This window comes from Mobula hypostoma, chromosome 17 (genome assembly GCF_963921235.1).
Source record: "Mobula hypostoma chromosome 17, sMobHyp1.1, whole genome shotgun sequence".
Taxonomy (NCBI): Eukaryota; Metazoa; Chordata; class Chondrichthyes; order Myliobatiformes; family Myliobatidae; genus Mobula; species Mobula hypostoma.
Window position 1 is genome coordinate 14,407,766 of NC_086113.1, and position 24,069 is coordinate 14,431,834.

The window sequence follows — 24,069 nt, forward strand, 5'->3', positions numbered from 1 at the left end:
GTGAGGGAAAAAAAATGATTTGATTTTACGCAAATACGCATTACATTGTATGTTTTGATTTTTCACTATACATGTGACAAATAAAGCTAATCTCCCTCTTCTTAGTCCAGTCCAAGAGTAACAGAGTTTTTGACTGGCTCTAATGGAATTCATCCGAAACTTAATCAGCAATCATTGCCAGCGTGCATGGGGCTCACCTTGCTGTTTCCTCGCTTTGTACCACTTTCCATTTCTGCACTTTCCAAGATTTCTCCTGCAATTCTTGCCTTGCAAATTCTCTACCATAAAATGCTGACACTTCAGCAACCAACTTCCAAAACTTCCGATTGGCCCATGAGAGTATTAGTGAGGTAGGGGGAGGCAGAGTTGGAAGTTGGACAGGGGTTGGATTGGGTAGGGTGATGTTGGATTGGGCAGAGTTATGGGGAGAGGTTCAGCTCCTTTGATAAAAGGTGGGCATCAGTGCCATTATATTGAGTAGGAGAGGTGGGGAGAGACAGATGTGTTTGGCAAAGTGAGGGAGCTGCAAATATTATTAGTGGAGCTGTAATGTAACTAAAGAAGGCCTACATGAAGCAGGACTTCGTCAGAGAACCTCATTTGTGAAGCACACTGTTGTAGTATACCAACAGTCTCAAAAAGCATGTCTCAGAGCATTATAGGTTAACCTCCCAGGCCAAACACTGGAAAGTGAATGACATGTGTCTCTGGTTGAGAAATTGAGAAATTAGCCATTCAAGTCCAGATGGATCTGATGGAATTTCCAGAGGGGCACAATTTGACCAGCAAAAGGTTGCATTTGTGTTCCATGCTGGATAAGCATGCTTTCATTCACTTAGTGCTAAAATGGTGATACGAGACTTGATTTCTAAACTACAGTATCTCTTCTTTAGACACGTTAATTGTTGAATCTGCTATTTAGCAGTGCTGAGGATAGCAAATGGAATTCAGCCGTATGGTTGCAATGTTGGTGTTGGGTGTCAAGTTCCATCATGGCCACAAGCCTCCCCAGCATTGAGGACAACTTCAAAAGGTTATGCCTCAAAAGGGCGGCTTCCATCATTAAGGACCCAGGATGTGCCCTCTTCTTATTACTACCATTAGAGATGAGGTACAGGAGCCTGAAGACACATACTCAGAGTTTTAGGAACAGTTTCCTTCTCTCTGCCATCAGATTTCTGAAATGAGCAATGACCCAACCCATGAATACTACCTCACTAGTTTTGCTTTCTTTATGCATTTATTTAATTTTTAATGTACAGTATAGTTATTGTAATTTATACTATCTTCTATTGCACTGTACTGCCTTCACAAAACAATAAGCTTCACGACATTTGTCAGTGATATTAAACCTAATTCTGATTATTGGTGTAAGCAGAATAGTACTGGCCTTTTGAACACACTAAATGATAGGAATGTGACATTTACATAAATACAGCAGTTCCATGATTTGACAGGACTAGAGTTAAAAACTGTGGAGTTTGAGAGGTCAACAGCAGTGATTTGAAGTTCTTTCATTAGGAGATAAAAACAGAGGTTTATCACAACTAGGTGAAGATGTCACACAACTGGAGGTAAAGTGCAGCGTTTGGTTGAGTGATACCTCCCATTTATGAAGGAGGGAATGTTTAATGATATTGGAAAATGCCATATTGCTGTTTATAGAATGCGTAACAAGGAATACATTTCTGGCTTGCTTTTTGGTTTCTTACTTAGCAGCCATAAGAAAAATAAAATGTAATCAACAAAATGTTTTGATAAATAGAGTCCACAATCATTTTTGAAATTTAATTTGATGACAAGGGTTATTTCCATCTAAATAGCAACAACCCTAAATTTGCAGACAGGATAAATCAAATACAGCAGAAGCTGTCTGTACTTGTTCCATGAAATTAGTGAAAAACAATCAAATGAATTTTAGAATGAGAGAGTGATATATTCCCCAAGATTATCAAGTACAATGCGCCTTGCTATGTTTGTCTGGTGTTAAGAATGATTACTTTTTTTTTACTTTAACAAAGCAATACTGGAGCTGTTCTAACAAGCAGAACAATGTAGTTATTATTCAGAGGCCAATGTCATCCATTTCACGGAACTGATGTGTGTGTTTTATGAAAGCAAAACAGTAAATGAATTTCAACAAGAAATAGACGTCTATAATTAATTTATCACAAACTTGTCTTTATACTCATCCAGTTATCTGCATGTTATTTTTAAGGGATCTGTGGGAACTGTTTATCCCACTATCCCTTCTTATCATATAACCATATGACCCCTGTGCTTGTCACCAAGAATTTGGACAATCTGTTTGATGACTTTTGTAAAATGAATTGCACTCATTCTCTCTCCAACCAGGAGCTAAAGTTTCTAATATCCTAAATAAAGCTCCCAGCAGCTTTCCACATAAGTCTCAAATTTCATATTTTAATTATGATTATCGTTCCATTTAATTTGAGCTCATTTGAGAAAATGCAATGTCCCCTCAAACTCTGAGGAATTGCAGGGCTGAAAATGGAGGAGGAGCCTTGGGGTTGGCTTTGAAAGTCTTGAATCTATTCAATGGGAACTGGCAGAAGTCCAGCATAAATGGTGGAAGTAGCCCATCATCTCTCAAATATCTACCAGCCAATGCATCAAAGCACTGCCTGCCTAGTCTGTGGTAGACTGTGGATCCTTCATTTATCTCATCAGCCACCTCAGAACCCACAGGATTAGAATGAAAACACATCATCTCTAACACTGGTGTGCAGTACAAAGGAAGTTCATTTCATTTGAATATTCCCACCCAATAGGAATGCAATTATCTTATACACTAAGTAGGTACCTCCTGTGCTAAGTAAAGTGGCCACTGAATGTGTATGTTAATGGTCTTAGGTTGCTAAAGCCCATCTGCTTCAAGGTTTGATGTGTTGTTCATTCAGAGATACTCTTCTGAACACCACTATTATAACACACGGTTATTTGAGCTACTGTTGACTTCCTGACAACTTGAGCCAATCTGGTCATTCTCCTTTGACCTTTCTCATTAACAAAACACTTTTACCCACAGGACTGGAATATTTTTTTTTCATTTTTCGCACCATTCTCTGTAAACTTTAGAGACTCATGTTCATAAAGTTCCCAGGGGATCAGCAGTTTCGGTGACACTCAAATGACCCCTTCTGGTACCAACAATCATTCTATAGTCAAAGTGATTTAGATCACACTTCTTCCCCATTCAGATGATTGGTCTGAACAACAACTGAACCTCTTGACCACGTCTGCATGTTTTAATGCATTGAGTTGCAGATTAGATATTTGCATTAACAGGTAGGTGTACAGGCATATTGAAAAAAGTAGTCATTGAGTGTATGTTATAAATATGGGTAAACTGGAATTCAGATTCTAAACCACTATGTTTCACTCTCAGATAGTTTGCTTTAGTATCCCTAGTTTTACATTTTTAATCAAGAACTTCATATGTGTAAAACATCAGTGAAATTTGTTAAACTGCAATGTAAGTTTAATTGCAACATCTTGGTATCTATGTCTACAATATATTTGCCTGATTTTCCTCCTGCTACTATGGTAGTGTAACAGTTAATACAACACTACTACAGAACCAGCTATAAGACTGGGTTCAATTCCTGCCTCTGTCTGTGAGGGGTTTGTACATTCTCCCTGTGACTATGTGTTTCCTCCGGGTGCTCTGGTTTCCTTCCATATTCCACAGATGTATGGTTGGTATTAGTAAGTTGTGCGCATGCCATGTTGGTGCAAGGAGCATGGTGACACTTGCAGGCTTCCCAGCATATCCCTCGCTAATTTGATTTGATGCAAATGACGCATTTCACTGTATGTTTCAATGTATATGTTTCACTTTACACCGCATGCTGTCGGAGCAGTGCTTCCAGGACATGATCAAGGACATGACCCACCTAGCCAACACACTTCGTCCATCTTCCCTCCGGGAGAAGGCTCAGAAGCTTGAAGACTTGTACGGCCAGATTTGGGAACAGCTTCTTTCCAACTGTGATAAGACTGCTGAACGGATCTTGACCCAGATCTGGGCCGTACCCTCCAAATATCCAGACCTGCTTCTCGGTCTTTTTGCGCTACCTTACTTTCCATTTTTCTATTTTCTATTTATGATTTATAATTTAAATGTTTAATATTTTTACTATTTTTAATATTTTTAATATTTGTAATCCAGGGAGCAGGGAGTGCAGAGTCAAATATCACTGTGATGATTGTACATTCTAGTATCAATTGTTTGGCGACAATAAAGTATAAAGTATATGTGACAAACAAACATTATCTTTAAATCTTCTATCTTTTTTTCTGCAGAAACTCAATTTAATATGTGCAATTTATAGACAATAAAATAGGAAATAAAAATAGCAGAGGCAATTTCAAATATATTTGCTAATGTGTAATTAGAGATCTGTTTTTCAAAATTAAAGAAAGTATAGCAGCTAAACTAAGCAAGATAAGGGATACAAGCTTATAAAGTTAATAAAATAAATGATTATTCTTTTATGCTCATGCACTCCAGTTAAGGAGTTGATCGGGAAGCATCAAGAGGTTCGGCTCTTCTTGATTTTTTTTTGTATGTTCAAATTAAAATAATTATAATTGAAAGTTAATTATTTCATATTTCAAGCAATGTTTACATTCAAGGGAACTGTGTAAGTACAAAACATTGCCAGTAGTAGATTTGGTAACTGGTATTTTCAAAATAGCATTTTGCAAAATGTGAGACTTGTTGCAAACTTTACTTTTGATTAAACGAAGATAAATACTGGCTCAGGGATGGTGCAACAAATGATTCTTGAACTGGCAATATATAGCAAGTCTAGGCAAAATATTCAAGGCTGAGCTGTGAGTAAAGAAAAGTTAACTGGAATTAGTAACTCAAAAATTATTCAGCATTAGACCATCACTGGACAATTGTTTTTTTATTATGGATAGGAAGAATATAGTAGTAATGGGAGAAAAGATTCACCAAGATGTTGCCTGGAATGGAGGACTGTAGTCAATAATTTGTAGTTAATTAATAGATTGGATAATTGAGTTCATTCTCATTAGAACCTAGGAAGCTAAAAAATGGCCTTACTTAAGTTTTTTTAAATTTCATACTTAGATAGTTAGAATCTTTTTCCCAAAGAAGAGTGTCTAGAACTTGAAAGCACAGTTTTAAGATGAGAGGAGAGAAGTTTACCAGAGTAAACTTTTGCACACACCGAGGATGGTCATTATCTGTATCTACCACAACATTTTCTCAATATCTACTACTGGATTCTGTATTGTTTTAATTTGTACTACAGCACTACAAAAAAGTCTTCAGCACACCAGATTTTTTTAATATGGTTTCAGATGGTCTGGTCTTCACAGAGCCCTGATCTCAACATCATCAAGGCTGTCTGGGATTACTTGGAGAGACAGAAGTTAGCGAGACAGCCAAAGTCTGCAAAAGAACTGTGGCAAGTTCTCCAAAATGCTTACAGCACCCTACCAGACGATTTTCTTATAAAACTTCATGACAGTGTATCTAAGAGAATCGATGCGGTTTTAAAGGCAAAGGGTGATCACACCAAATATTGATTTGATTTAGTTTTTATTGTTTACTGCTCTTAATAGTATTTTTGATACTTAGAAACTTTTCAATTCATTGTCTAAAGTGAAAATGCTTTCAAAAGTTAATCTTTTTACATGTGCCTAAGACTTCTGTGCAGTATGTATCTTAGTGCGCCGTGTAATTAATTTATCTGTGTGAATAGTATGCAAGACAACCAAATGAAGGGTCTCACCCAAAATATCGACTCTTTATTCCCTTTCATGGATGCTGCCTGACCCCTTGAGTTCCTCCAGCATTTTGTGTGTTAATCTGTATTTCCAGCCTCTGCAGAATCTTTTGTGTTTCCTTTTTACTGTACCTCGGTACATGAGACAATAATATAATTCAAATTGCAATGTTTAAAAGGCATTTGATAACATGGTTGATACATAGTGATCAGGTGGGATTTATCAGGGGCTGCCGCTCATCTGATAACATAAGGCATCTTGTGAATATTACGTGGTCGGTGGCTGATAATCAGTCACCTATAGCAGCTATCTCACAATACTGAAAAAACATTTGATCAAGTGGAATGGGGCTATCTGTTTAAGATTCTTCAATTTTTTGGATTTGGACCCATCTGTCTAAAATGGATTAGACTGTTATATAATAGCCCTGAAGCAGCAGTTCAAACTAGTTGTTACATTTCACCTACTTCTCTCTGGGAAGGGGTACCTGACAGGGTTCCCCACTTTCCCCGATGTTGTTCTGTCTAGCTTTGGAGCCCCTGGCAGCAGCTATCAGAGAGAATGAGAACTTTATAGGGATATATGTGGGAGGACAGGTTCATAGACTGATGCTTTATGCGGATGATATTTTATTATTTGTGTCAGACCCTAGTCAATCGGTGCCATGTCTTTTTAACATTATAAAGTCTTACTCTAGATTCTTAGGTTATAAGGCTAATTGGACAAAATTGGAAGCACTACCGTTGACTGCATATTGCCCTGCGTCTGCTTTTTACCCAGGCCAATTTCACTGGCCAAAGAAGGGTATACGATATTTAGGTATTAGTTTTCCCCCTCAACTGAAGGATTTATGTGGTAAACCATGTATATAGGTTGTAACTGGGTTACCTGTCTGGACATGCCTGGATACACCCCTCTGCTGACTGCTCCTGTGGCTCCTCCCACAGACCCCTGAATAAAGGCGATTGTGTCACTGCTCCTCCCTCAGTCCAGGACAGACATACAGCATGGACGTTGGTCCATTTACTGTTAATAAAAGCCTTTCAGTATTTACTCTACTTCCAGTCTTTTGGAGTAATTGATAGAGCATCAATTTAGTAAGGGTAAATTTTGACCAATTATTGCAGAGAATTTCATGTGATATAGACAGATGGTCATCATTGTACTTGTCAATGTCGGGAAAAGTAAATGCCTTGAAGATGAATAGCATTCCAAAGATTAATTATCTGTTCCAATCATTATCAGTTCAAATCCCATTAACATATTTTAATCAATTTGATAAAATAATTAAGGCTTTTATTTGGAATGGTGAACGCCCATGCTTAAACTTTAAAAAATTACAATTGCCAGTTGAAAATTGGGGGGGGGGGCCTTAGGTTTGCCAAAGTTAGTGTACTATTACCATGCCTCTTAAGCATTTAGCACATTGGTCTCTCCCTCTGGAGAGAGCCCCCCCTTGGTATAGTATTGAGTGTTCTACTCTTCCTCCCATCCCTCCATTACAATGTTTGTCTATCAAGTTACCTCCTGAGGCAAGGTCTCACTCAATTATATCGCATATGCATTTGTTTTGGAATAAGAGAGCCAGATTATTTAAATTTAATCCATATTTGAATGAAGCCTCGAGTATCTGGATGAATCCAAAGTTGTATATTGGTAAGTCCCCTTTCTTCTGGAGAGAATGGCAAGGGAAAGGTATTAAATTAGGAGACATTTATAATGGTGACAGTTTAAAATCTTTTAATCAATTAACCTAACAGTACAATATCTCTAGGTCACACTTTTGGAGATATCTTCAACTGTGTCATTTGCTACATACAACTGTTGGTTCTACACAGCAACCCCCACAAGATGCTACAATACTGTCTACTGTACTGGCTGCATATGGTAAAGGTCACGAAGCCTCAACTTATTATTCAGCTTTAACACAAATCTCCGGCGACAAATTTCTGTTGGGTCTTAAAAGAGCATGGGAAAAAGACCTGACTGTGACGTTTGAGAGAGAGGAGTGGGACAAAATTTGCAAAAATATCAAAACAATGTCAAGCGACCTGAGGGTGTGCCTTATTCAGTTTAAGATCCTACACCATTTCTGGACTCCAGCAAGGTTACATAGATTGAGGTTGAAAAACACCCCTGAGAGTTGATGCTGTAAGGTGGATAAAGGGGACTTAGTACCTGCCATCTTGTCCTGTCCCAGAATTCAAGGATTTTGGATTATGATACATAATTATATTAGTGAAGTTTTGGGTATTCAACTCCCTTTCTGCCGCAGACTTCTTGTCTTGGGAGGTACACTTGGGTTACTTGGGGATAAACGCTCTCAAAACTGGATCCAGACAAGTATAATGGTAGGAAGACAAATTATACTTAGAGGTTGGTGGAACTTGGGGGGAACCATCATTTCAGGAGTGGGCCACAGAAATAGCCAAAGTGGCAGCTTTTGAATGCATGGCTTGCAAACAGTTTGATAGATTGGACATCTATACCAGACATCCCACCTCTCCCGGAAGTTCTGGGAGTCTCCCGCATATTAATAGTGGCTCCCTGATGCCCGCAAATTATATACAATGTCCCGGAAATCAATTTTTTTGAGAGGGAGCGAGCGAGAGACGGGAAGTAAGAGAGAGCGACTACGAGAGAGAGAGAGAGAGAGCGCGCGCACCATGGCAGAGTGTTCCAAAAAAAATATAAAACGTACATCACCCCAGACTACACTAAAGTGTACCCCTGCCTAATAGGGGTCAAAAATAATGACAGTGTTGCTCACTGCACTGTTTGCAACAGTGACTTTTCTATTGCTTATGGTGGGTTAAATGACTGTAAAAGACATATTGAGGTGAGTTTAACAGGTGTCACTCGTTCATTAGCATAGCTAGCATTATTTAAACTAGCTAGCTAGCTGCTAAGGATCTACTCTATTGCAGACATCCCACCTCTCCCGGAAGTTTTGGGAGTCTCCCGCAAAATTGATGGTGCTACCTCCCTGAAATGAGTTTTTGCAGGGTGGGATGTCTGTCTATACACAAAAATGGGGCAAATATTTAGGTTTCCTTGGGGGGGGGGAAATAGTGGTGAATGTGTGGTGAAGCATATTGCTTAATGGCAGTCTTTTATGTTATTAGAGGTCCAAATAGACACACATGGTTATTATATCGATATTTATTTCTGCCATGTTCATTTTTTATTTTATGGATAATTTTATGTTTTGTACGCTTTGATTTACACAATTTCAACACTGACTCAAGGGTTCGGGGAAAAATTTGTAAAAGAATTCAATAAAATTTAAATCATGAAAAAAGCCATTTGGATGAGTACTTAGATAAGAAAGGCGTAGAGAATTCAGACCTAATGCAGGCATATGGGATTATGATTAATAGCCATCTTGGCTGGCATGCATGACTGGCCTCATTTCTATGCTGCATGATTGACCAATATCAAATCAAAAATACCTTCTCTTATACAAATGGATCTAATGTCTGTTCCTTTATATTGAAACACAATTATCCTTTCTCAACTATCTTGCCGAGCCTGAACAAGTTCAAATGATGTCACATGCCTGATCTATTGCACACAGCCTGTGCAGATGCAATTCTGAACTGCTAGCACGTCTGGATGAATTTGTGCTCCACCCTTTTATTTCAGACCCGACAGATCACGGTGAATCCATGCAGTATTATGTTACCAGCAGTTCCTGTGTATTTTTCTTTGTCATCTACACAGGCCTTGTTCAGGATAAAACAAATACTCTGCTTACTCATCAGCAATACTGGGGAGTTTGTATGTTCTCCCTGTCATCGTGTGGGTTGCCTCTAGGTGCTCCAGTTCTCTACCCATTTCAAAGATATACAATTTAGGGCTATGTTTGCACCAAAACCATGACGACACTTGCAGGCTCTCCTCAGCACAATCCTCACAGATCTGAATTGATGCCTCGATGTTTTGTCATTGATGTTTCAATGTACATGTGACAAATAAAGCTAATCTCTAGTTAACTCTTTAAAGTCACAATTCAAACACTGAACCTTTGTTTCCCTTAACATTGTCTCAACAGATGGTGTCCCAATCTTTGCTCCTGAATTGAGTCCATGTACACTATAGGTGCCAATAAGCAGTCATATTTAATCAGTTACATTTTAAACTTCAGGACATGATCAGCTAGGCTTCAGTTGCTATTGCATAACTTGTAGCCATGATTTATGTCCCCTCAGCTGAAAATAATTGCAAACGAAAGCATCCCAGAAATCTAATTTCTAAATCATACAATGCAGGAAATCCAGTAAAAATCTGGAAGAATCAAAATCAGGTTTAATATCACTGCCATATGTTGTGAAATTTGTTAACTTTGCTGCAGCATTATAATGCAGTGCTTGATTATAGAGAGGAAAAAGTAAACTGAATTACTGTATATTATATGTATATAAATAATAGTTAAATTAAATTAGTACAGAAGTAGGAAATAAAAAAGTAGTGAGGTAGTGTTCATGGGTTCAGTGTCTATTCAGAAATCAGACGGCAGATGGGAACAAGCTGCTTGCAAATTATTGAGTGTGTGTCTTCAGGCTTCTGTACCTCCTTCCTGATGTTAGCAATGAGACGAGGGCACGTCGAGGCTGGTGGAGGTCCTTAATGATGGACACCACCTTTCTGAGGCATCGCTCCTTGAAGATGCCCTGGATACTACGGAGGCTGGTGCCCGTGATGATCATGATGCTAGTGCTCATGAGCAGTTGGATGTGATATATCTTATGGTCTTTATTATGGGATCACTTGTACCAGAAGAGAGACACAATGATCTTAATTTTCTTCTTAATTGAGAAACTGATGGCCATTATTTTTTTACCAAGAACCATCTATTGTATGCTGGAGAAATGAATAACAAGCAGTGTAAAAGTAGAACAGGGTTTTGCAAGATAAAGTGCCTTGTAAAAGTACTCAGGCTCCAATCCTTTGTTCACATAAATGAGGATTATAATCATGGATTTTGATCAACTTAACCGAGAGTTTTTATTTCTGAATCACATACTCCTTTTTTTTCCATGATGCACAATGTTTTTTGTAGATTCACTCAATATATATACTTCAATATATTTTAAATTTAGAAAATGAGACAGTAAAATGTGAAAATAGTTTTGGGGGACTGAAAACTTTTTCAAGGTACTATATCTCTGATTCCTTAAGAGTCTAACTGATATTGTTTCCAGGCAGACTGTAAACAGCAGACAAGTCACCTAAAGTACAAGTTGCTTATGTGTGTACACCCGGGGTGCTTTACTAGTTGTAAAACCTACAGGGAATTTTCAGGTATATGTGAATGGAATATGCAGTATGCATTACAGCTATTTGCATTAAATAGCAACCAAGCCAATGAATGCTCAAAGGGACACTGTAGATCAAGAGCACTTTCAATATACTGTACTTCCTAATATGAAGAAATATCGAAATTAAGCCGACTGCTGGGTGGACTATCTTTTAAGCCATTCATTAGTTCGAAACACCTTTGATCCTGCTGAATTTCCAGATGCTTATTAATGTTTAATGAGTGCTCAGCAGCTCGTGCTAATGAGCCTTAAAGCCCAAAATACTTTAGGCTTTTTGACATAAGCTTTGAAGAGTCAGTCCTGTCACATTACAGTCTTTTCAGTGACTGTAAATTGCTCTGTCATGCACTCTTAAAGAGAACTGCCGATATTGATTCCAACAGCACTGTGTATTATGTAAGTGTTACCAGTTAATCAGAAACCACTTACTTTGCAACTCTCCAGGGAAGAAACTTTCTGATGTTCTTTTCAATAATTATGTAGAGGCTGATGCAAGAGGCTCAGCCAACCCACTGAGAGGCAGTGGCTCTCGTAACTACTGTGCCACTACTTACTCTAGTAGTAATAATTCATGCTTCACAAAAATGGTTTCTCTTCCAGTTTCATTACAATAAACTGGTTTTAGTGATAGAGGGAGACTGCATAGAAACAGGCTCTTCAGCCCCAAGTTCATGCCAATCACCAGAAATCCAGTTTTTGTTTGTGAGCACCAATTGTTGTAGTCCCCACTTTATCATCAACTCTCCCAGAGTAGACAATTTGCCCACACATGGACAGTGACCAGTTTTTGCACCATTCCTCACATCCCTGGGACATAGAACACAGAAGAGGACAGCAAAGGAACAGGCCATTTGGCCCACAGTGCTGTACCGATCTGGCTAAAAAGCAAATCAAGAACATCCTTACACTAATCCCTCCGACCTACACCGTGTCCCTATACCTCCATCTTCCTTACATCCACGTGCCTATCCAAACACCTCTTAAGGGCCTCTAACGTGGTGCCCCTACCGCTGAGAGGCCAGTATATTAGAGAGGAAACCCGGCAGAAACCCACAAGGTCACAGAGAAAATATGCAAATTCAACATGTCAGGATTGAACACGACTGTGAGGCAGTGGCTCTAGTAACTACTGTGCCAATACTTAACCCTTGAGAAACCTCTGCCAATCATCCTGAAAATTTCTATTCTTTTTAACTCTGTTCCAGTGAGAACAGTCCTAACATTGCCATCATCTCTTCAGGACAAATCTCTCTTTCTAATAAAATCCCGGCAAAACACTAAATGACCAAACCATGATCTTATAACTATGCACTATTGTTTGAAGCTCTCCCACTAGTAGAAGTATTTAGGTATCTACCTTGTAATGCTACCTTGGGATCTTCCATGTTTCTGTATGATTACCCCTCATTCTTCTAAATGCCAAAGAAAAATTGTTTAATGTCCCTGTCTGCTGGTGATATGACAACTCTCTTATCCAAGGGATACAGTATACCTATTCCATAAATGCTGCCTGACCTACTGGGTTCCTCCAGTTTTGTGTTTACGTCTCTCATCCTTGGAACTGGTCCAGTAAATCAGAAACACAAGTTTCTGCAGACGCTGGAAATCTTAAGCAGCACACACAAAATGCAGGAGGAACTCAACAGGTCAGGCAGCATCTGTGGAGAGCAATAAACATCAATGTTTCAAGTCAAGATCCTTCATCGGGCCGGGAAAGGATTGTGGAAGGTGCCAGAATAAGAAATTGAGGGGAGGGGAGGGGAAGGAATACATGCTGGCAGGTGATAGGTGAAACCAGGTGATGGGGAAGGTGGGTGGGTGTGGGAGGGGATTAAGGCAAGAAGGTGGGAGGTGATAGGTGGAAGTGAAAAGTGGCTGAAGTAGAAGAAATCCAACAGAAGAATTTGTCCAGTAAATCCCTTTTGGACTATCTTCACTGCTAATACATCTTTTCGTAGATGCAAGGAGCAAATATGCCTGCAGGATAAACCCCATGATCTCTCTTTTTTCAGATCATTATTGCTCGGGACACCCATATGTTTTAATGTTTTAAATGCCTTTAAATCAATTGTTACATTAACTAAACCCAACACATTTCAAAGCCTTAAATCTACAGAGCAGACCTTAAACAAAGACTTTAAAACCTTAAGACCTTAAAAGAATACACAAGAAAGTTTGTTACATACTTCCTTCATCATTTCACATCACAAAATCAGTTACCAGTAAAATCCAATTAAAAATGTATTCCTTCAAATTCCTACGTAATTTCAGAATTCTATCTTATATGAGGATGTTGTACTTTGCGGCATCACCTGCTCTTGGGTGGTGTTTGCTAATTGGGATTCTGAGTCTTCATGCCATTGTTTAAGCACCTATTCCTAGTTTGAACTTCACTTTTTAAAAAAAATCTCACTTCCAACATTGCTAGGAAGGATGCAGCAAACACACTAATTTTCAATTTAGCAGAAGCATTGTTAATTATGAATAAAATGTGCCCGAGGTTGCCAGTCTGAGAGAGGAAAATCCATTGAGATGCGTCAATAAAATAACTTCCAGAATAAAAGGCTTCCTAAAATGCTGAATTGCTAAATACTTCATTCAAAATGCTGGGGAAAATATCAAAAGCTCAAATGTCCTGGGCTTGGTCATCCCAGTGAATTATATCAAGAACTATTAAAATATATTTTCCTCTTCTGAAATTTATGAGCTCATCTCTGCAATGCAGTTTAGCTTGCTTTGCCTGCAAAATCCGTCTGGGAGAAATAGGCACTGATTTTTTTTTACAGCCATAAAGATGGGGGAAATTCAGCATGTGCAGTAATTACACTGTAAAACCATTGAAAAGTTAAAAATAAAGACAGAAAGATATTCTGCTCCTATCGCACCTCCATGTGGTTCTAATGAAGCAAGAGTTTGCCTTAGAAGTGGGAGGAAATTAGATAAGAAAGTTAGGAAATCACTGAAGTTCAAGCAAGTCCAGCTGGGTCTATTGGCAATTATACTGGGACAATCACTGAAACACAATGGCAAATGAAGAACGAGAGAAATGATAAGCTTACTAAAGCTTGCGGGCTGTCCCCAGCACGTCCTTGCATCGTGTTGGTTTTCACATTTCACTGTATGTTATGATGTACATGTGTCAAATAAGTCAATCTCGATCTGAACCTGTGATTTCACCTCTGTGGCCCCCACTAGTCTCAATCACTCAATGGGAATGCAAGTGATTGACTTTCATTTAAATAACGTGAGTACTGTGCATGATGCTGTGAAAATCTGGACCCACGCTGTTTCAGAATTAGATATGCAGGACACATTTTCAGCAGGGGAGGCTGAGAACAAATGTCACACAGAGATCAACATGGGGACTCATTGTTTTCTGCCTGCTTCAGACTCTGGTGAGTCAAACAAAGAAGGGGAAGTTACAAAATGCACCAAGAACTTACACTCAGTGGCCACTTCATTAGGTACGCTGTACACCTGCTCGTAACGCAATTATCTAATCAGCCAATCATGTGGCAGCAACTCAAGGCATAAAAGCACGCAGACATGGTCAGGAGATTCAGTTTTTGTTCAGACCAAACAACAGAATGGGGGAGAAATATGATCTACGTGACTTTGACCATGGAGTAGTTGTTGGTGCCAGACAGGGATGGTTTGAATATCCCAGAAACTGCTGATCTCCTGGGATTTTCAAGAACGACAGTCTCCAGAGGTTACAGAAAAAGGTGTGAAAAACAAAAACATCCAGTTCTATGGGCAAAAATTAATGAGAGGGGAGAGAGGAGAATGATCAGACTGGTTCAAGATGATAGGAAGGTGAGAGTAACTCCAATAACCACACATTACCACAGTGCAGCTCAGAATAGAGCATCTCTGAATGCACAACACATCAAACTTTGAAGTGGATGAGCTTTAGTAGCAGGAGACTAGGATCACACACTCAGCAGCTATTAGGTACAAGGGGCATCTAATAAAGTTGCCGCTGAGTGGAATTTTAGTGCAATGGCCAAGCAAATGAGTTAAAATGATATGCTGTGTGATTGAATTTATAACCCATCCCTTTCTTTGTAACAGTTTATGGTTACATCTTAGTTTTCCCAGTATAATCACCAATAGACCCATCAGATTTCAGCAAGTTGCATTGCCCTGTGTTTAGGCAGGGAAGAGAACTTGCAAGTATATAACATACTGGGGAGCATTCAAGAATAAGAAATAGAAAAAAAATTATTTCCAGTTCAAAGCACTTGATATTACTGCTTCTCCCAAGAGGGTTCAGTCTGTTGCTGGCTAGGTCTTCAACATTTGGAACTCAGGGATTGTCTGCAGAAGCCAAAAGACTTGCCACAAAGAAATGCTGAGTGCCTTTTTAAGAAAAAGGTGCCTAGAAATTGGGTTCCACTATCCGTTTCTTTTTCAGTGCCTTGTATCTAAGTGTAAATTGGTAAATTGGTTTATTATTGTCTCATGTACTGGGATACAGTGAAAACCTGCCTCACGTATCATTCATACAGATTAATTCATAACAACAGTATATTGAAGCAGTACAAAGTTAAACAATAAAAGAATGCAGAATAATGTGTACAGAAGATAGATATTTTATTGATCCCAAAGCAAATTACAGTGTCATAGTAGCATTACAAGTTCACAGATATACAAATATACAAATATTAGAAGAGAAGTAAGAAAGAATGAAAAATAAGTTACCTCAAACAGTCTAACAGGAGGGGGTCATCACTTCTCCAGCTATAGGTTGACTTATTATAGAGCCTAATGGCCGAGGGTAAGAATGACCTCATATGGCACTCTTTGGAGAAGCGCAGTTGGTCTTAATCTTTTACTAAAAGCGCTCCCCTGTTCAGCCAAGGTGGCATGCAGAGTTCAGAGGAAGTGCAGTGCAGGTAAACAATATACTCAGTGGCCACTTTATTAGATATACCTGTACACCTGCTCGTTAATTCAAAGATCTAATCAACCAACCACCTGGCAGCAACTCAATGCAGAAAAGCACACAGACGTGGTCAAGAGGTTCAATTGTTGTTCAGACAGACATCAGAATAGGGAAGGAATGTGATCTAAGTAACTGAGCATGGAGTGATTGTTGATGCCAGATGGGGTGGTTTGAGTATCTCAGAAACTGCTGATCTCCTGGGATTTTCAGGAACACCATCTCTAGAATTTATAGAGATGCAAAAAAGAACAAAAACACCAAATATCCAGTGGGCATCAGTTCTGGGGGCAAAAAATGTCTTGTTAATAAGAGAGGTCAGAGGAGAATGGACAGACTGGTTCAAGCAGACAGGCAGGTGACCGTACCTCAAATAGCTGTGCATTACAACAGTGCTGTGCAGAAGAGCATCTCTGAATGCACAACACATTGAACCTTGGAGTGGATGGGCTACAGCAGCAGAAGACCACGAATATAAACTCAGTGGCCACTTTGTTATGTACAGGAGTTACCTAACGAAAGTGGCCACTCTGTGTGTATTTGTTATGCTGCAGTTCTCTTAGATCAGGGGTTCCCAACCTGGCCTCCATGGACCCCACGGTTAATGGTAGGGATCGCGTCTTATAATAGCTAGCCCATGCTAATGAAGGGGCATTTCATAAAGATTTACTTAGCTGCAGAGTCTCCATAAACTACAAATTGAGTTCTGCCTGAAAATGTGACAGCGGATGGACTCCAGGAATTCGTACTGAAAGAGCAGCCACAGTGACAGCACACATAAAATGTTGGAGGAATTCAGCAGGTCAGGCAGCAACTATGAAGGCAAATAGCCCGTCGACATCTCAGGGCAAGACCCTTCATCAGGACAGGCAGACATTCTGGTCCAGTAGTCAAAGTGATGGAGAGTTCACTGGATGCTTGAGCATTTACAATAGCTCAGCAAACCCAATACCTAACAGTCACATTTGATTCAATCACCTGAAACAGTCTTTGCAGGGAAGTAAATCTGTGGTAGTGTCGCAGTTAGCGTAATACTAGTCTGGTGCCCACGGTCACCGATCACAGTTCAGTTCCCGCTGCTATTTTTAAGGAGTTGTACGTTCTCCCTGTGGCCATGTGGGTTTCCTCTGGGTGTTCCAATTTCCTCTTAGTGAGCTGTGGGCATATTATTTTGGCGCCAGAAGCGTGGAAACACTTGCAGGCTGCTCAACATAATCCTCAATGATTTGATTTGACACAAATGATACATTTCACTGTATGTTTTGATGTTGCAATGTACATATGACAAATAAAGCTAATCTTAATCTTTATATCTAGCATGTTTGAGAAAGGGCTTTGAAAGGGAAGTTTGAGTCTGGAAAGAAGGAGCTGAACAGAATTAAACAGCCATGTCCTTCTTTTGCATTGATTTTCATTCGTGACAACAAAGACATCAATCTGACTTTCCAAACTGGAACAGCATCATCCCACACAAGATCAATTCTCCAAAACTTAAAAGAGTATTTCCCCTCTGCACAAATCCATGGAAATCAACAGATTGATAACCCATTCTCTGCTACAGACACCATCCTTGCCAATACCAATATCAGAAATTGTTGCTGGAATTGTCAAGTGACAAGGGCCTGAAGTTAAAATCTCAAAGCCTGACTTTACCTGACTTTACATTTTAATATAACTTTCTGGATTAAAATCACTTTGCCACTTTCTCATTTCCAGTCAGTCACCAATGTACAGATATTCCTTATAAGCATTTAATTGGTCTGTGTATATAAGCTAATCTTATGTATGTAAGGTCACATTCAGACAGTTGCTTGTCCATTGTGCTTTTATATTTACATTTATTGTGTTTTTTTATGCTGCATTGGATCTAGGGTAACAATCACTTTGTTCTCCTTTACACTCCTGTACTGAAGAGTGACAGTAAACAATCCTGAAACTTGAAAACAGAGACCAGTGAACTTGCAGCCCATGTTATTTACTTTGGTGACAGTGGATTTTCAACAATTGCTGCAACTAAAACAGACTGAAGAGTGGAAAGATGCTTCAAGTTTTCTTGCCTAACGTTCATCTCCAGATTCAGGACTTGTGTTGACTTAGCAGACACAAAAATCTCATTTGGAATTGATGAGTGAATCTTTTATTTCAGCTAAATTATCTGTGACTTTAAAAATATAGAATGATAGAGAGGGTGATTGCTCATGTTATCCTTAGAGTCATATCGTTATACAGCATAAGAAAAGACCAGCTGACCATCATGCCTGTCCACACTAATCCCTCTCGCCTGCATTAATTCCATATCCCTTTCTGCCCTACTCATGCAAGACCCTGTCCTGGAGTCTTTCAAATGAAGTTACCATTCTACCTCCACCAGCTCCTCCCAAATACCAACTTATCCCTTGTATAAAACATTTACCACTCAGATCACCTTTAAATCTTCTTCCTCGCACCTATGCCCTTTAGTTTTCGATACCGGAAGCAGATCCCTCGGCCAGACATCATTTTCTATACCTTAGTCAGCTCACCTCTTAGCCCCTGTTTCTCAAGGCAATATAGACTTAGCCTACTTATGTGTTAAACCTTCTGGACCAGCCTACCATGCAGGTCTTGATGAAGTCCATGTGAACAATGACTACCACTTTACCCTTATCAATCCTCTTGGTCCCATCTCTGAAAGTTCAAACTCATTTCACAAGACATGATTTCCCACCCACAAAGCCATGCTGATTATCTCTCATCAGTCCTCAATTTTCCACGCGCAAATAAAATCCCATCCTTCCCATTAATTTTCCAACCAATTATGTTTTTTATAAAAATGATACTCAGCCATCTATTTTCCAAGCAGAACATGTAAGAAGTAAAATACTCTCACTTAATTGGAGTACAAGTCATAGAGTACAGAAACAGACCCTTCAACCCAACTGGCTCATGTCGATCTCATCTCAACTAGTTCCATTTGCTTCCATTTGGTCCATATCCCTCTAAGACAGGAGCTCCCAACCTGGCACCCACAGACCCCTCAGTTAACAGCAAGAGAGACATTTTGTAATGATCAATAAGCCAATTATTTGGAATCAGATGACCCTGCCTGCTGTCTCAGGGCTGGGTGTGTCTGCACCCATGACACCTCTTCCCCCCCACCCCGCCACCCCAGCATTCCTTCTCTGCCACCTGTCCTACACTGCTCCACCCTCACCATACCCAACAAATTTACAAATCTGCTCTCCAATCCACATTGACAAACACAGTGCTGTGCAAAAATCTTGGGCACCCTAGCTGGATATATACGTATGTGCCTAAGACTTTTACACAGTACTGTATGTCCTCTAGTTCTTGATTCCCTGATCCTGGGGAAAAGACTGTGTACATTCACCCTACCTATGCCTCTACACACATCAATAAGATGGCCTTTCATTCTCCATCACTCCAATGAATAATGTCCTAGCCTGCAAAACACCTCTCCATAACTCACCCCCTTGAGGGCTGCCAATTTACTTGAGAATTTCCTCTATACCCTTTCTAATTTAATAACATCTTTCCTATAACAGTGTGATCAAAATGGAACATAATATTCCAAATGCAACTTTACAAATATCTTGTACAACTACAACATAATATCCCAACTTCTATACTCAGTAGCCTGATTGATGAAGATCAGTGTGCTTAAAGCTCTTTTCACCACCCAGCCTACCAAGTGACTTCTACCAGAGACTTGTATTTTAAAATTAAATTTCCATGCTCATTTCACGTCGAAGGTTTCTCCCCAAACGTAAACTTTTAATTGAAAAACGTTTTGCATTTGTACACACAAGTCAAGCAGTAAATAATAGTTCAAATCGCAGAAGAGGTCTAGTGCAATTTTGGATGGTTAGCTCCTGTCTCCTGACATCAAGAAATAGTGTTGTAGTCGGCCTCAGGAGGAGGAAGAAGAAGAAGACTCTGAACTCCGAGTGGAGTCATCGGGACACCATCATGACGGCGTTTTTTTAAGCAGGCTTTCTTATTTTTACGAGGCTAAATTGCTGGCTTGACGCTCAACCCAGCACGGATGGAAAGTGTGCAAGGGAGCCAGCTGGATCCGAACTCAGGAGCCTTCGCTCCGAAGTCCGGTGCTGATGCCACTACACCACCAGCCGGCTAGTCAGCCTCTGGAGTCAGCTAGAATCCCCGGGCAAACAAATCTGAGAAGTGACATTTGCAAGTGGCTAAACAATGCAGCCATATTTCAAGAAGCAGTCCAAAAGCTACTGCTTCATTGCTGCAGTGAGCGGCACAAAGAACAGCCAATTATTCTGAAGCTAAATTGCACTATCTGGACAAGAGTGTTGCCAGAATGCCCTGGGGAGAGAGAGTCTACTGAATAAGTAATTGCTTTTGCAGTTGTGCTCTGAAACCAGATGCAGGTGAGGAAGAAATTTACTACGCTAGTTTGTCAGTGGTAAACATACTGATGCTCTAAATAATTCAAGAATGCCATCTTACAAGGTATTTCTTTGTAAGGTTGGCGCAATACAAGATCATCACCTTGACAACATGCATTAGACTTCCTGATAAACACAAGTATATTATGAAATATCTTTCTGTTCAGCAGTAAGTTACCAGAGTTGCCAGTTTCAGAATATTAACAAAACTGACTTTTTAAAAAAATGATTTTTCTGACTTTGTAATGTGAATTTTACTGCAGTATAAAATCTTATACTGTTGACATAGAAATACAATTATGAAGTATTTGAAATGAAAAAAGGTTAAATTCTTTTCATTTTCTTCAGTCACTTTGATTGCTGCATAAAGCACTAAAATAGAAACAAACAGAATTTAAATTTTTGGAACATCTCATGAATTACTTATCAGACAATAAAGACCATAACACTGTAACACTGAGCTATCAGGCTGATCAACACCTGCACTTATTAACCCAGCCCCACCATGACAAACGCATCACCCACAGTCACTTTATGTACATACAACCTGTCTATGTATATAACATTGTACATTGTGTTTAATAAGATTGATTTCATATTTATATTCATTGTTGTTTTTTTTGCTTTTTGTGTTTTTATTGTATTCACTACACTTATTGTATTTTTTTAACGTTGCATTGTATCTGGAGTAACAATCATTTCACTCTCCTCCACACTCACATGCTGAAAAGTGACTATAAACATTCTTAAATCTGAGTGCAGTTGACTATGGGTTTTTCACATGGCTCTACGTGTTAACCCTAAGGATTTCACTTCACAACAGTCTGAAGATGGAAAAAGAAATTGGGTGAGAAAATCTGCGTCACATGAAATAGGGCAATAAGATGTCACTGTGCAGGGATCCCACAGCAATTCCAACCAGTTTGATTGGAGCGTCATTTTTGTGTGCACTATTCCAGCCTTCGTACAGCTACACACATTAACTTTACAAAATGTCAAGAGGCGCGAGCAAAATGCAGATATACCCAGATGGCATTCCGCATTTTCAAATCTTGATTGGAATTGTAGTACCAGAGATGGGCAGATTGGCTGTAGAATAGCCCTCCCTCGCTCTATCAAGTCAGATCGCACCCGCAAAATGCTGCTCTGCCAAACGAGATTGAACCTATCATACACACAAACTGCTGGCGGAACTCAGCAGGTCAGGCACCATCTATGGAGGGGAATAAACAGTCAACATTTTAGGCCAAGACCCTTCATCAACACCAGAATTAGACGGTAAGGGGTGGAGAAGGAGTATAGGTTTTCCAGCATCTGCAGAATCTCTGGCATTTCTGAATGTATCACTGTATTTTGTAACAGAATCCTCAGCAGAAGTTCAGGTTAAAAGCTTCCCCTTTAAGAAAAATCAATTTCCTTTCATTACGGCCTGTTTTTTGTTTCTATTTATGAGTTATGATCCTTCCTATTTGCAGATACAAAGTCCAATGTTACAGCAATGATGCCAAACATACACTGCTTGCCCATTGATACCATTACAACAGACTCACATAATTTATGCGTCAGCGAGCCATGAGCATGGACGCACACAATCTGATGTCTCATTACTTACAATGAGATATGCTGACTGCATTTTGCAATCAGTTTGCTACCTCAATTGAATCATTTGCTGAGCGAAACAATAAATGCTTTATGATTTATAGGTGACAAGAAACTATCATTTGAAACAAAAGCCAACTTGTTCTATGATTGTGATTCTTCATGCCTGATGAATTTGAGATATTTTTCCACAATAATGTTTATTCCACAGCACTGAGAAGCACATAATTGACTGATTGTGCTACAGAATAATTTGCAAAGACAGCCCAACTACATTTTTCCACTTTTACCAAAGTGAACGGATTATAATTAAGGTTATTATACAAGCAGCAAAACCTACTGCATTTAATCTGTATAAACTTCAGGTGCAAAAGCTTTACATCAAAATAACAAGTGGATAGTAACAAGAAAAAATAGCTGGAAATTAGTAGCAAGTCTGAATACCACTATATAAAGAAGAGATTAAAATCTGCACCTGAATTGTTAATTTCCACTTCGGAAGTTAATATCTTACAAATATCTTACATATTTTGAAGGCCAACCTCCAAAACCCTGTTTACTGATGAGTATGAAAGAAAGAAAAGCTTTATCTTTAACATCTGCAACGCTGAGAAGCTGGGAAATGTGGATAGCTTACCATAGAGCCACCTCTTAATGAAGGCAGATATTCAGACATCCCACCCTGCAAAAACTCATTTCAGGGAGGTATCACCACCATTTCAGGGAGGTAGCACCCCCACCCCCGTCGACCTCCAAGGGTGTATGTAATACTTTGTTTAGTGATTTTGTCTAATTTGTAAACCAAGTTGGGTATATACAGCAAATGTGACATTAAAATATGTACTTATATTATATTATATTATCATGTTGTTCTATTACATCTTTAAGCAAGTCTACAGGGAGTTTGGCCTCATCACGTAGGGCATCAATAGCGTAGCTCCTTAGCAGCTAGCCAGCTAGTTTAAATAACGTTAGCTGTGCTGTAATGACACCTGTTAAACTCACCTCAACATGTCATTTACATTTTAACCCACCGTGGGCAATAGAAAAGTCACTATTGCAAACAGTGCAGCGAGCAACACTGTCATTATTTTTGAGGTCGACTGTAAAGCCGCCCATAGAGAAAACTGATAGGTCTACTTAGCAGGGGTCCCCAACATTTTTTGCACCGCAGACCGGCCGACCCAGTGGGGGAGGGCGGTGTTAATCACGGCCGGAATATAGGTGATAAGTCAACAGCATCATAACATTTTAAGTAACATTTGGATATTAAACACACAGTGCATATTTTCCCCGTATGAACATATAAAATCATTGCAACACACCAATATCGCTGAATCAGTGGGAGTCCTGGGCTTGTTTCCCTGCAACAACACGGTCCTAACGAGGGGTGATGGGAGACAGCGATACTCGAAGGGGGTTCCTTATATCCAGTCTATTCCGCAGTTTAGCTTTCGTTGCATTCATTGCAGAAAACTCCGCTTCGCAGCGATATGATGTTGGAAATGGAAGCAACGTTTTCAGTGCTTTCCTGGCTATCTCAGGATATTTAGCCTTGACTTTGATCCAGAATGCCGGCAGAGATGTTATGTCAAACATACTTTTCAGCCCGTCGTCATTTGCAAGCTCGAGGAGTTGATCTCCTTCCCGCCCTGACACGGATGACGCGTGCGTAATGAGCTCGCGTGCGTTCAAGCTCAATAGTGGCCGTGACAGGGAATGAGGAAAGGTGTAGCTGACTCATATCTTCAAATCATATTGTTTCTTCACGGCCCGGTGGTTGGGGACCACTCTTAGCACGAAGAAAGACCAATCAGGATACTCGCTGTCCCTCTCCCTCTCAAAAAGATCTATTTCCGGGCGTCAGGGAGCCACTATCGATATGCGGGAGACTCTCGGATCTTCCGGGAGAGGTGGGACGTCTGGATATTGATGATGAAGTTCCCCACTGCCTCCAATGTGCAAGCATATCTGTCGGCTGTTTGAGGAGAGGAACATTCAA

General features: G+C 39.6%; 1 protein-coding gene across 1 annotated transcript in view; it reads right to left on the reverse strand.

Moving 5' to 3' along the window:
* Positions 1-24,069, reverse strand: part of LOC134357865 (adenylate cyclase type 2-like) — a 523,538-nt gene that overhangs the window by 450,274 nt on the left and 49,195 nt on the right. The gene's annotated exons all lie outside the window — the stretch shown is intronic.